General features: G+C 34.7%; 2 pseudogenes; both read left to right on the top strand.

Annotated features, from left to right (window-relative positions):
* Positions 1-8,834: 8,834 nt before the first annotated feature.
* LOC143573686 (G-type lectin S-receptor-like serine/threonine-protein kinase LECRK3) lies at positions 8,835-11,335 on the top strand (annotated as a pseudogene).
* A 1,770-nt stretch (positions 11,336-13,105) lies between these two features.
* On the top strand, positions 13,106-15,861 carry LOC143573685 (G-type lectin S-receptor-like serine/threonine-protein kinase LECRK2; annotated as a pseudogene).
* Positions 15,862-16,051: the final 190 nt, after the last annotated feature.

The raw sequence follows: 16,051 nt of genomic DNA, 5'->3' as shown, positions 1-16,051 counted from the left end.
TAAAACTAACATAAAAAAAATTAAACACATGTAAACATGAAATTGAACACTGAAACCACTTCATATAATCTAATAATCATCAAACAATCGTCAATCGACCGTTAATTTGATTATTGATTCGATCATATGCACAAAATATGGAACGTTTGCAACTGGGTTTCTACAAAACTCAAAATTGATCAATTGAAACTTCAAATTGATGATTAATTGGACCAATTTCAAAGTTTAATTGATCAATTAGTGCAACAATTTCAATTTCAATTGGTTAATTTTATCAACTGGCATGTGAAAAAGGCGTGACGAGGAAGATGGTGTTCACGACGGTACCTCGACGGTCGCAGCGGTGGATGCAATCATTGGACGGTGTTGGTGAGGGTGAACGTGTACGGAATCGATGGAGCGGTGGATTAGAGTTGATGGGAGTAGAGGATTAAAGCATTGGAGCAGGGGAAGGTCGCATGTTTTTTGAAATCGATGGTGTACAAACTCGCGTACATATTGTATGATAAGGGATTATTGTATTTGATCCTTGTGCCCTGCTTGCGGTGCGCGCATATAATGTATATATGTGTGAACCCTCGGGTGGGCAAAAGTAAAATTGCACTAATTTTGACGTTATTTTACTAATTTTGTGAAAATAACGTTAAAAGTGATGGAAGGTTAATCAGGCATCATGTGGTGGCGTTGATAGCCGAAAGACAAGGGTACATGCACCAATCAGCCGGCGTCCCGATGATTGAGTGCTATGTGCCTTATGTAATATGTCCAAGGCTTGATGCAAAACTACTATCGAGCCGGGGGTCTCACCGGAAGCAGCCTCTCTATCCCCATGGGGTAGAGGTAAGGTTGTCTACATCTTACCCTCCTCAGACCCTACCATAGCTTTGCTATTGGTGGGATATACTGAGTACGATGATGATGATGATAATGTATTTGATCCTTTATATATATATGTGTGTGTGTGTGTGTGAGAGAGAGAGAGAGAGAGAGAGAGACATGGCCCCACCCTTCCCCCATGTTGCCCGTCTTCACCCCCCCCCCCCCCCCTAACCCAAGCAGCCCTCATTGGTCATATCACCCCTTTATCGCCACTATATAGCCCACACCGTTTGGTCTTACTATGAATCCTATGTAAAGAAAAAACCCCATGCATTTCTCATTTAGAATAGTGAAGAACCCTAATTATCACACCGACCATTATTCAACAATAAGATTTATGTGTCCTGACATGACTTGACTATGAAATAAGTATAACTAACCCATTTCAACAATGTTTATGATATTACATCGTTTCAAGCAACATTCATTTCTAAATCAAAGGTTACATCAAGAACTAGACTTTCAAGGTTATAAATTACTTACAAGACTTGTTATTCACCTAAGAATGAAGAACATTAAGTATCTTGATCTATCATATTTTGGTTGATTTTTAATCATCAACTTCTCCATTGTTTCCTGTTGTTTTTTCAAAGAACACACATTTTTTTTCTATTTCGACAAAACTTTGTAGCTCTCCCCTTTAACTACATTAATAAAAGTTTAACCCTTTGGAATAATTAACCCTCCAAGTTCTAAGCGTTAAGTTAGGAACACAAACATAGCCAAACAATATTAACCACAAAACTAACACATTAACATTTTAACTCAACTTTTCATTTTTTTAACGCTTTAAAAGAAAACAATCTATGTATATAGAACTCTTCACACAAATTGAATATTTTACGAATATTCCCAAAAATGGGATGCTACACTCCAACTATAAAGATTGGAAACAAAACATTAAACACCACACACAACTAACCAATAGTTCGAAACATAACCAATCAATGTACTAATACATAATAGTCATAGATAAAGGAGAGATGGTCAACCCATGAGTAATGTTGTCCTAAAATACCTTATAGCATTCACATTTCATTCATCATTTTTTAGCATTGTGATTAAACTAAAATTTATTTTTTTTGAAATTTGATACACATTATAAAAAATCTTCAACAACTCATTCATCGTTTATATCTTTTTCATGCTCACAAACAATTATTTTATTATATTTCTCGTTTTTATATACTCACAGTAATTTAAAGAATGATGAATGGTAACTTTTTATATATAAAAAGTTGTTGGTATAACAACTTTTTATAAATTAAGGTTAGCGTAAACAAATGGTTGATGGGATAGAGTTAGGTTTTAGATTTCTTTTTAAAATTTAAAGATGGGGGAGAAGATGATGAATGTGATGAGAATGCTCTTAGAATATGTGTTTGAATTCTAACAAGTATCCATCAACAACTTTAAGAAGAAATTGAGAAACCTTATCGGTCATTTTAGAATTTAATGCTCCGATGGTGCCATGATAATGTAAGGGGTTGTCTATAGAAACTGATCAAGAATACTAATAGAGTTATTGACACGTAGAAACGAAACTGATAAGATGTTTGCATTGAGATACGCTAGTGCGATGTAGAAGCTCTGAAAAAATAACACTGTTGAGACATGTGTAGAGTATCATGAAAGAATGTGACTTTTATTATAAGAAAATAGCTCAATTTGGCGAAGTCCAAGAGTGGACTAAGAATATAATAGCTAAATCACCTTGGATATAAAAGACGAAATAACTCTCGATCACAAGCATATCATCTATATATACTAGCACATAATAAGTGATTGAATATCGGTAATAAATAAATACAAAGTATCCGAAGGACACTCACTAAAGCCAAATTTCAATAGAGATGTAGATATTATGTGGGCGAGTTGGGTGAATAGAGTGGGGAGGTTGTGTCACACACATCTTAGGTAAATTATCATGAACAAAAGCCCTGTTGACGTCGACGTGTCGACAACCCCAATCCTGAAAACTCGTTGATGTTTACCACATTGTCTCATTAGTTTTCAATGTCGCCTTTTCCAACCGAAGTATAAACAGACAAATTAAAATCACATATCACTAATGCTAGACTAGTTATATGATTATAACATTTAGAAATATCCCAATGTAGCATCATTCTCTTTATATATTTAACTCTATTATGAACATTATCCACATACAATTACTCTTCCTAAGGTAAGGTACTCATAATCCTAGTTACCACATACACGTATTAGGCTCACACCAATGACAATAGGTGTCACCCTTCCACTCCTAAACCCTAGTTGTTGCGTATAATCAAGTGCCACTCAGAATAGCCACTTCCAGTAGCTGTTGAAAGCCTAGCTACCTCGGCCACACGTCATGTCTCCCGGTAACTATTATAACATACAATTCAAGTTAATTAAACAATCAAAACTGCATTAAGTTTTTTTCATACCACAACCTGCGCCATCCTGCACTTGCACCAAAAACCTCGCCCGTAAAGTAAATCACCGCACCTACTCAGGGCCTTTGGATATCCTTGGAAAAAAACAATTATAATCCTTTTCTGATCGTAGCCTTTGCTTACCCTGTCCACCGCCGATGTCCAAACCCCAGAAACAGTTTTCAAACGAAAGTAGAAAAAATCTTTTTTACGTTCCAATATAAACAATTAATTAAGCTTGCCGAATAACACTATATATACCACTTATATAACTTAGTTGTTTATGTATGTCTTTGCTCTGCATGACAATATTTTATCATTGTTTATATCATAAACTAGCTCACACACGTTCTTCATTGTATTTGTGATACGGTAGGAGAAAGAAATATGTTTATTATATATTATTTCATCCGTCCCATTAAAAGTGTTTATATTTCATTTTTTGTTTTCCCCATTATAAGAGTTCACTTTCAAAATTTATTAGTCAATTTCAAGTTTACCCTTAAACACACACAACTAAAATTAAAAAAACAATATTGATGAACCCAATTTTCAAGAGCATTATTGTCATTTGGTAAACAAAAAAAAAATAATCATTCAATCTACCTTGAATTTCAGCTTCAAGATTTTAAGAAAAAACTCACAATCAATAAAAAGTTTTCCTTTGTTGAAAGAGCTTGAAGCTTTTAGGTTATGAGAAAAAACTCCAAATTTGAACACTACTACTACTAGCATTGATAAAAAGCTACAAGCTTTTATATTTGAAATTTTACTTGAACGTTTATTAACTTTTGTTAATTTATATAATAGTTACACATTTAACCGTTATTCAAAACCAACTATCCCATGATTTTTTAAGAGGCCATAACTTTTTCACACACTAATATTTTTTATTTTTAAATTTACATCATAAAAATGAGCATTTTATTATCTTTAATTTGAGTATGATATTGCTATACTTCTTTAACTTTAAATAATTAACATATTATGTGATTACTGGTTAGGATCGGAAACAAATCGAGTCAGGCGAGCTCAGGTCATGTGTAAAACCAAATTAGGGAATGAACGAATCGATAAAAAAATGGTTAATCTAGTTTGGTTCGTGTTGGTACAGTTTTGAGTCGAAAGGAGTCAGGTTAGGTTTAAGATTAGAAAAGTGTCGCGTCAGAACGAGATTTGGAACAAAACATGTTGGTTCAAAAACTTATTAATTAATTTTATATTAATGTATATTCGGCTTTGCTTCTTGATTTAGCCATCGGTTACACGCATACTACCTTTGCATGAATTACACGCCTACATTCGAGTTATGTGTGCACTGTCATTAAGTGGATCATGTATTAACGCTGATTATGTGGTTGATGTCAGGTTGCGCGCCCACCCCACGTACCGCGTGGGCACCCAACTAATTTTATTAAATGATTAATTTCAAATATACCTTTATAAACATTAGAAATACCATATATATTCAAACAAAACTTAAAATATCATATATTTCTTTACAAAACAATTAAAATATCATCTATGCCCTTACCAAATAGTTAAAGTATAATATATACCACCATTCATTAACAACAATTTAATAAATGACAATTTTACTGTTATTATTATAAAATTTTAACTTTCATACTTGCCAATTTTTTTTAATGAATAGAACATTCTACCCCTTCACATTACATCATATGTTTATACCCACTGTTTTTAATTTAATATTAATCGACGTTTCTCATCTTTAACAACCACCAAATTGTCTCTCGTCAATTTTTCAAAATTGCAAACCTTTCAAAGGTTTATCGCGTCGAATGTTCTACATTGTAAACCTTTTATCGCATATAATCGAACCAAGGTAATATGGTGATTTTTTAATTTGTTTTTAATGCATTGGGTATATATGATACATAAATAACTTTGTAAGGGCGTATATGATATTTTTAGTTTTGAGTGAGTATATATGATATTTTCTATATATGCAAGGGTATATATGAAATTATCTAATTAAAAATTAAAAGCTCCCGCTACAACTATATGCTAAGTTGCTAACATACATTCGTTCTTCATAAATTAATAAAAATAGGCGTTATTTTAGGCGCTATATAGTATATATATCAGAACTACAACTACGCATGCTAACGGAGTGTATATTTTTCACTCAACGAACGTACAAGTCATGCGGCGTAATTATTTCTTCCGTTATGACGGTGGAAATAATTTGATTACTAAAGGGTGAATTATTTATGATTAAATTGATGAATCAAAAGAAAGACTTTTCCTTTATGTATACACTAGGTTAGTAACCCGTGTAATACACGGATCAGAGAAAATAAATTTGAATAATAGTAAAGAAAAAAACAAATTAGATATTGGTTGAAGTAACACGAACGTTCTTGTTAATCACTTTTTGTGACACGTCATACCTGAATAAAAAAATAAAAGTTAATGGGTAGAAAATGCATTTAAACGTTGACTAAATTAGAGATCGGAACTTATATTGTTATATGATTGATGGACTTTGGAGAAGTTAGATTGACCTTAGGTTATTAAAGATACGAATCAAGAATTATACATTACTGAACAATTGACTAATTAAAACTGAATATATGTTAATATATGTTTTATAAAAATTGCTTGTAATGATTGGTTGACTTTGTGATGAGACTTCAGAGAACTAATGATACAAAAAATTATTGGTGGTGTTAACAGGATGGAGAATATAACAATCTGAAACAATGAAATTGTAATTTAATTAGAAAAAAACAAAATGATATTAGCCAACGAACCACCTAAACGTCCTGAATATAATGAATAAATTATAAACACAAAATTTAAATGCGTAAGCTTAAATATGATACCATCATAACAACTAAAGTGTTCCATAAAATAAATTGCAAACCATAGTCAATACATGAATCAAATTACATTACACATAGGTAATTTTAAATTATTTAACTCTCTAAATACTTCCTTGTATACCACATTTTTGGTTGCATTGGTAACATACCATCCTTGTCAAAGATTAATAGTTTAAGTCCGTCTCTACTTTTCACTCGAGATAATGCTACGTATAGCTGCCCATGTGAAAAAACTGCCTCCTTCAAAAACATCAATAGTCATTCCAGATTCAAATATTATATGAAATACTAATTGATCACAAACACCTTTATGTATATTAATCTAACATGCAACTCAATCTAGATATCATTTTAACTTAAATATCAACATGCATAATGATAGAAACTTTAGGTCTTTCAAATATTCATAGAACACGCGAGCTTGACTTTTGATGTTTATGATTAAGTTGACTTAGGTTATGCATCCTAAAAATTTTAAAAGAAAGTGATATGTAGATTGAGTTTTATGATAGATTAATAAACATAAGGTGTTTATGATCAATTTGTATTGCTATTTGGATTAAAATGATATGTAAATTGAGTTGCAGGTTAAATTAAGTTGACTTGCATTACGCCTTTTGAAACAAATCATACCTATTTGGGTTCTCCATTATTGCCACCAGTGGTTGATAATAGCAAATCATTTGCCACATCACCATTTTAACCAAGTAATCTATGTAGATCGCCTAAAGTGTTCAAACGGGACTGATAAGAATGATGCAACCATAGTTTCTGCAAGTTACTAAAAAAACAAACTACTTAATCAGGGATATTCGATAAAAACCTTTTTTTTTACATTAAAGTTTAATGTGATATTTTAACACTCAGTTTAGTTATTAAAGCAAGTCAGTTATGACAATTTAGTGATTCGAATATAGTAAAAGAATGATGCAACCCTATCCATTCAACACAGGCTGAATACACACAACAAATATATATAATCAAAGTGAACAGTAAAAATACAAAAAGTATAGAATTAGCAATCTGCCTAACGGGTTCATGATCAGTCGTATAAAACGAATACTATCTAATACCTGTAACAAACCTCGGCCCGTAATTGTGCAACATGGACAACAACAATACATTTAATGAAATTAATTCCAAACTTTACCAAATTTTTCATAAGCTTCATATCGAGTAACTAATTTTCAAGTCAACACACCACATTACAATGCGTTATGTAAGACCATTAAATTCAATCCTCACATGAAACAACATTATTTTTACGATACATTGATACATATACATGTTTAATGTCATATTTTCCATTTAAATCTCATTGTGGCGTTCACGTGGTGTGCCTCAAACTTTAGTTAAAAAATCACGTGTCTAAATTTTATCAAATATCACTAAAAACACATAAAAGCCAAATCAAGAAGATTAATCTCTAAAACACATAGGGATATATAGAAAATAAAATCCAAATAGAGTAATTGTAATTGAAAATTGAATACCTTTATGAAAATAATGAGAGATGATAGTTGTGAACTTCTAATGCTTGTATGAAATCAACGAACTGGAATACGAAAAACCACTAAATTTTCGTTCATCTACCATTGTAACCAGATTTATCCCTAAATCGAATACCTTAAAGCATCAATTGACTACCATTCATCGATTGACCATGTTGTCACCATATGACAACATCGTTTTTAAGAATCATCTGGGGAGGCGATTAGAAGATTAGAAATTACATATGAAGAACCCGACACAATTGTGAAAAGACTGTGTTTGAGATGATGATTTTTTGGTAATATAATAACCCGTGAAATTAATAAGCCCTTAATAAATATATGGGCGGGAAAAAGAAAGCACGGGTGATTGAGAAGATGACACGTGTCTAATTGTTGATTCCTTTATTAGAGAGGGTAGATACATTCACGCCATCAGCTATGATTCTTCATTTATCTCCGGATTTATTTAATCAAAAGTTAGACTGAGACCAGCTTCTTAATCTATTACATGAATAAATTTATTACTTTTTATGTTGATTTTGTGTTTAGTCTCCATCACCTTGTTACAGTTTTGACTGGTTATTGACTATTTGTGATCACATGATTGACTTTTCTTGATTAATAGGCTGCCATCTTGGTTTCAGTATTCAATAATAATAATAATAATGAACGTTGCTAACGTTTTGGTTCACGATTGACTAAAACCGTTAAAACCAAGAGCTGTAAACACCCCTAGATTTTACTATGTAACCTTTACCACATTCACATACAATTTGTCTAGTTGGTTTATAAGATCGCCTTTCTTCATGAAGGTATATCTATAAATCAAAATTATTTGTCAAATACTAATATTAGACTAGTTATATAATTATCATGTATAGAAGCTACACAAGTGTTATTCTTAACCCATAAGTTGATATGAGAGCCGTGTTCCTTCTAAAGCTAGTTATAATTAAGGCCATGTCTCGCTGGGTGAGATACGCAGTCTGCATTTCAAAGCCGTAGCCCTATCACGCCATGTTATAACATGATTGGATTTTCTTTATTAATTAGCCATCAGTACATAGAAACTGGTTAATATACTTATTTACAATATGCTAGCTAGAGTATATAACACAAGACTAGATATCTTTACGACTTAAAAATCTTTTATCATTATCTTTTTGAGTCAATCGTCTAGTTTTTACTGTTTTACAATGCAAAGGATCTCATCACTCATATTTCTGATATTATTATTATTAACACTTTTCCTTCCATTTTTAGTTTCTTCACAACGAACAAATGTTTCTATACGTGTCGGTGCATCACTAACAGCAGCACCTAATGTCAGACCATGGCTTTCATCTGCTGGTGAATTCGCCTTCGGTTTCAAACAAAACCAAGGCAATGATAGCTTCTGGTTATCCATATGGTATGAAAGAACACCCGAAAAGACCATCATCTGGTATCCAGAAGGCGGTCCAACAGTATCCACAGGATCAAAAGTTGAGTTAACTAGTGGAAGTGGGCTTCTATTAAGTGACCCTCAAGGAAGAAACATATGGACTTCAGGGCCTGCTTCAGATATCACGTATGCTGTTATGAATGATACGGGTAACTTTATGGTTTTTGGTAACGAATCTCGGAAGATAAGGGAAAGTTTCAGTTATCCAGCAGATACTATGTTGCCAACTCAAGTTTTGGACAGAAATGGAGTTGTTTATTCGAAAATGAGCGAAGTAAACCTCTCTAGAGGAAGGTTTCAACTTCGTCTGCTTCAAGACGGGAATCTTGTTCTTAATACACGAGATATAGCATCTGGTTATGCTTATACTGATTATTATTCCACCAAAACCAATGATCCTACAAATGAATCAAATTCTGGTCAGCAGTTGATCTTTGATTCAATAGGATACTTGTATATACTTACAAGAAACGGAAAAAGATTTGATCTTACTCCTAAACAAGAACTTCCATTTGGAAATTATTACCATAGAGTTACACTAGATTTTAATGGGGTTTTAACTCAATATTATCACCCCAAAGATTCCACTGCCAATGCAAGTTGGGGAATTGTATGGTCATATCCTGAAAACATATGCCATAGTTTTCGTGGTTCTGAAGATAGCGGTGCTTGCGGGTTTAACAATGTTTGCAGCCTTAGTCAGGGTAATCGACCGAAATGTGAGTGTCCGAAAGGGTTTTCTTTGGTTGATCCCACAAATCCATATGGTGACTGCAAGCCATATTTTGTTCCAAACTGTCAGGAAGGTGGGTCCAAGGGGGACACTTTCGATTTCATTGAGCTCATGGATATCGATTGGCCGTATGCTGATTATTCCATCTTGAACCCCAACTAGTGAAACCGACTGCAAAAGTTCCTGCTTGAATGATTGTTTGTGTGCTGTTGCAATTTACAGAGGGAATAAATGCTGGAAGAAGAAGATTCCACTCTCCAATGGAAAGGTTGACTATTCACTTGGAGTCAAAGCTTTTGTGAAATTCCCAAAAGGAGATATTAATCCTCCGGGAAACTCTCATTTTTCGAGAGCGAACGATGGTCGATGAAGTTTAATAATCGTGGGATCGACCCTCTTAGGTACTTCTGTGTTTGTAAACATAGTTTTAATTGTTGCAATTTGTGTTGGTATGTTCCTAATCTATGATAAAAAGATTAGAAAGCTCAACCAAGGCGTTGAAACGAATCTGGTTCGTTTTACATATAAAGAACTTGTTCAAGCTACTAACGGGTTCAAGGATGAGCTGGGAAAAGGGGCGTTTAGAATAGTGTATAAAGGTGTAATACGGACAAAGACCGTGGCAGTTAAGAAACTAGACAGAATGGTTCAAGATGGTGAGAAGGAATTCAGAACAGAAGTGAATATTATTGCAAGAACTCATCACAAAAACTTGGTTCAACTGCTTGGGTATTGTGATGATGGCGAGCATCGGCTACTGGTTTATGAGTACATGAGTAATGGAACCGTAGCAAGCTTTCTTTTTGGAAACATGAGACCCGGTTGGAACCCACGGTGCAATATAGCATTAGGCACCGCAAAGGGGCTATCATACCTTCATGAAGAGTGTAGTACGCAAATTATTCATTGTGACATAAAGCCTCAGAATATACTTCTTGATGAGTATTACAATGCTCGGATTTCTGATTTTGGATTAGCAAAGCTGTTGTTGATGAATTAGAGTCGAACGAATACGGGAATAAGAGGAACAAAAGGATATGTTGCTCCTGAATGGTTTAGGAACACCCCTGTTACGGTAATGGTTGATGTGTATAGCTTTGGTGTGTTGTGTTAGAGATAATATCTTGTAGAAAGAGTGTGAAGGAGAATGAAAGTGGTGATGAGTATGGAGCAATATTGACTGATTGGGCATGGGATTGCTATCAAGAAAAGAGATTGGATGTGTTTGTTGAGAATGACGAGGAGGCTTTAAATGATGCCAAGAAACTAAAAAGCTTTTTAATGGTTGGTCTTTGATGTGTACTAGAAAATCCGTCTTTGAGGCCAACCATAGGAAGGTAATTCAGATGCTTGAAGGAGTTGTGGAAGTGAACGAACCTCCTTGTCCGTCCCCTTTCATTGTATAACTGTTTTTATTTATCGTTCAATCTGTTAGGTCGTCTATGTAAATATGCCAAAGTATGTTTAGTTAGTATCTATCAAGTATGTAATTAAAAAGGGTAAACTTATAAAACATCAATCGGTATATATGTTCTGAATCGATGTGTTGCTTATTAAGGTGTCAATCTTAAATTGTTATTATTGTCAATCTTCTTGAGATAATTGTACTTGGACAACACCATCTGAATTAACCAGTTAGCATATTGAAGGTTTAATGTGCATTTGGTCTGTTTATTGTGACAACTTTGTTAATAGAGTATTGAAAATTCTTTTTATCTGTTAGAGCTGTCACTAACGTTTTCATTTACCTTCCAGAACCTGCACTTAGGATGATTATTTTATAACCATGGGTTGAGTACTTGAAACATCTCTTCTTCACTTGAAGGTGTGTTGCTTTGAATTGGTTTAAGAAATGACAGATGAATTTTGTACTTCAAGCTGCAGTCTTTGCTTGACTTGGTATATATGCAGTCAATAGCAGTGGGATAGCGGTTAGCGTCCCATTGCAAAATAGCTTTTCAAACAGCGGTCCAGAATAGCGGAACCGATATTATTGGCCGCTATTTGACCGTTATTTTGATTCCCTGATAGTGGTCATAGCACCGATTTTTCAGGATGGCTATTTTTGGGCCAAATTAAGAAAATGCCCATACTAATGCTTTTTTTGGAAGAAGCCCAAACTTCAATTAATCCTAAACCAAACTTCAGTTTATCTCATCAGTGCTCGATCTTTGCTTCCAGCACAACTGTCAAAACTGTAACGAGATCTTTATTAAACTTGAACAACCACAAATCCAGTTACAAAAACTGATTTACACTAATACCATCTAAAATCAACTCTCTAAAACTAACAGGTATTCATCAACTCGATGAAGATGAACCCTAAAAACATCAACAACTTGAAGATAATAACAAGAGAAGAAAATGTATTCAGATGTAACTTATGTCTCCGAAACTTGCCAGAACTCCTTAAGTTAACTACTGCTCTGTTTCATTGCTAATGGTTAGATTATGTTTCAAGTATTGGCACCTTTGTGTTTTGTCTTTCGATATTACTATTAATAAATATTATATATGTTTTACATTTTATACATATATAATTTTTTTTGCATGATATTAAAATTACTATTATCCCAATGCGATAACCTATATCTCAAATAGCGGCCATATTTGATTTTGCATAGCTTTCGTGTTCAATTTGTTGTATTCCCAGATGTTTGGACAATGAATAAACAAATCATAAAAGGCTAATTCTTTAGGAATATTAGCCGAAGCTTTCGATAATCTTTGATTTTCGGTTACATTAATATAATTGAGCTAAGATTTTGACCCCTTTTTAAGTGTTGCTGATATCTAGGGTGCCAATGTAGGCAGGTTGAATCAGGGGCGTAAACTGTTAGATCCAAATTGAATATATCAATTCTACTCAACACAAAGGTTATGTATGTGTGTTGTGCTTGCGAGAGTGTGCAGTAAACAATCTAATTAGGTAAGGGACGGTTCGATTAATCAAATAGATATAGAATTAATTTAATAATATACATAACATAAAAAGATACATACAGCATTGTTTATATTTCGACCCTATGTATGTCATGAAGGTATAAGGTTGTTAATAAGTTTTTCGTGTCGTGTAAGGAATTATTACTGGTTCGACATCTAAGAAACTTCAACTTGAGAAATTTCAAAAGCTTCATTAACCTAGTACTAAATTTCCACAATGCCTCCTACCGTGTGGAAATGGAAATTAGTCAAGGAAATTGTGACCACATAACTCTGGTCAATAAGTAGGATTTTTTGTGACCACAAAAGACTTCATCTTTAAAAGACTTTTAGTTGACTTAAAAACAATCATCTAATTTAACTCCTAATTTTGTTATTAATTATTCTAAACCATTCAAGCATTTTCCTATGGCCTTACTCCCAATTCATCTCATCTCTCTAGCTATTTTGCTACATTTTGTAGCATCACAACAGACTAATGGTTTCTGTACCAGTTGGTGCATCACTCGCAGCAACACCCGATGCCAAACCGTGGCTCTCATCATCTGGTGAATTTGCCTTCGGGTTCCAACAAGTTCAAGGCAAAGATAGCTTCTTGTTATCCGTATGGTACGACAAGATACCTAATAAAACCATCATCTGGTATCCAAAAGGCGGTCCAACAGTGCCTACAGGATCCAAAGTTGACCTGGTTGATAGGCGTGGGCTCGTGCTCTCTGATCCTCAAGGCAACGAGGTATGGAGTTCTGGGAACTTTTCGGGTTTTGCGTACGGTTATATGAATGATACTGGTAACTTCGCAATTGTGGGTAGCAATTCTCGCAATGTATGGGAAAGTTTTAAATATCCAGCAGATACCATATTGCCTACTCAGGTTATTGATATACTTGTTGAAATCAACTCTAAATTGAGTAAGACAAATTTCAGTGATGGAAGATTCCAGTTACGTCTGATTCCTGATGGGAATATCAATCAATCAATCAATCATGCCCAGTGAAATCCCACCGACAGCAAAGCTATAAGTAGGGTCTGGGGAGGGTGGGATGTAGGCACACCGTACCTCTATCCAAAGGAATAAAGAGGTGGCTTCCAGAGAGACCCTCGGCTCTAAGTACATGTGTATGAAGCAAAATAAAGGAAATCAAAGTTTAACAGTTATATAAAAACTACTACTAATTATAATAATATTAATGATTCCTGATGGGAATCTTGTTCTTAATACTCGTGACCTGTTTACGGGTACTCCTGATAATGCTTACTATGTAAGTGGCACTCGTGATGCCGACAACACATCGAATTCTGGTTTCCAACTAATTTTTGATGTGGGAGGATACATGTATGTATTGAGAAGAAATGGAGAAAGATTTAATCTTACGAGAGACTCACTTCCTACCGGAGATTTCTATCACCGAGCTACTCTTGATTCTGATGGGGTATTTACTCAATACTACCATCCCAACCGCTGAGGGTACAAGCTGGAGAGTTTCATGGTTTATACCAGAAGACATGTGCACTGAAGATAGCAAAGCTTGTGGGCTAAACAGTGTTTGCAACCTTGATAACAATCGACCAAACTGTGAATGCCCACCGGGGTTCTCATTGCTTGATCCCAATACTACAAATGCTGGCTGCAAGCCTAATTTAACTCTGAGCTGTGATGAAAGCGATGTGGGAGACGTGTTTGATTTCATCGAGCTCACAAACACTGATTGGCCAGGATCCGACTTTGTGAGCTTGAATCCAAGTGACGAACAAACCTGTAGAACTTCCTGCTTGAAAGATTGTTTATGTGCCGTTGCAATTTACAGGGACAACCGATGTTGGAAGAAGCAGCTTCCACTTGCAAATGGGTTTAGAGATCCTTCATATAATGTGAAGGCCTTACTAAAATTTAAGAAAGTTGATGGTCCTTCTGGAACAGGAGGAAGTAAATGCCCACCCAGAGAAGATAAAAGTGGAAGTGGAGAAGATGAAAGTAAAAGTTTGATATTCATGAGACCAGCCCTCATAGGTACATCTGTGACAGGAATTTTTGCATTCATTGGTGTGATATATATGTGTATCTTTCAAAGCCACAAGAAGAAGGCTGGAACTCCACTTCTAAGTAGTACAACTGTTGAAACTAATCTGCCTCGTTTTACTTATCAAGAACTAGTCGAAGCTACTAATGGGTTCAAGGATGAATTGGGAAAGGGGGCTTTCGGGAGAGTTTATAAAGGTGTGATAGGGACAAAGATCGTGGCTGTTAAAAAACTGGAAACTGTGGTTCAAGATGGCCAGAAGGAATTCCAAACTGAGGTCAACACAATTGCAAGGACTCATCACAAGAATTTGGTGCAGCTTCTTGGTTATTGTGATGATGGTGAGAAGCGGTTATTGATTTACGAATTCATGAGCAATAGAACTTTGGCATTCTATCTTTTTGAAGACAAGAGGCCTAGTTGGAAACACCGGAGTTCTATCGCAGTAGGTGTTGCAAAGGGACTCACATACCTCCATGAAGATTGTAGCAACCAGATCATCCATTGTGACATAAAACCTCAGAATATTCTTATTGATGATTACTACAATGCCAAGATTTCTGACTTTGGATTGGCAAAACTCTTGATGATCAATCAAAGTAAAACGAATACCGGAATTAGAGGAACAAAGGGATATGTTGCTCCTGAATGGTTTAGGAACACTGCTGTCACAACCAAGGTTGACGTCTATAGCTTTGGCGTCTTGTTATTAGAGATCATTTCATGCCGAAAGACTGTGGTTTTCGATGATGATGCTGAAGATGCAGCTGTTTTAACAGATATGGCATGGGATTGCTATCAAGACGGCCGACTGGATGCATTCGTCGAGAATGATTCGGAGGCGTTAGATGATTTGGAGAAACTAGCAACTTTTGTGATGGTTGGTCTTTGGTGTGTGCAAGAAAACCCTTCTCTAAGGCCAACTATGAAAAAGGCCATCCTGATGCTTGAAGGAGGAATTGAAGTGACCGAACCTCCTTGTCCATGCCCTTTCTCTGTTACCACCTGCTAATCTTCAAATTGATCAGCCATGTTTTGATACATCTATTTATGTATCTTAAGCTTAGTTCTAAACCATGAATACATAAATATATAAAGCTTAGTTCTAAACCATGTAGCTTCATTATTATATCTTGAAAGTTATACTATGTAGAAGATATCGAATGTATAATTTTTTTCTTTATATTATTGTTTTCTTCTTAAATAAAGAATTTGTTAAAGTTCTTATGTGCAAATGGCCATAGATACGTCATGATACCGATATGTTTCCTG

This window comes from Bidens hawaiensis, unplaced genomic scaffold (genome assembly GCF_021521415.1).
Source record: "Bidens hawaiensis isolate Kalapana, Puna unplaced genomic scaffold, B.hawaiensis_p1.1 tig00026608_1, whole genome shotgun sequence".
Classification (NCBI taxonomy): Eukaryota; Viridiplantae; Streptophyta; class Magnoliopsida; order Asterales; family Asteraceae; genus Bidens; species Bidens hawaiensis.
The sequence above is the reverse complement of the archived record's forward strand: the minus strand, read 5'-3'. Positions and strand labels throughout refer to the sequence as shown.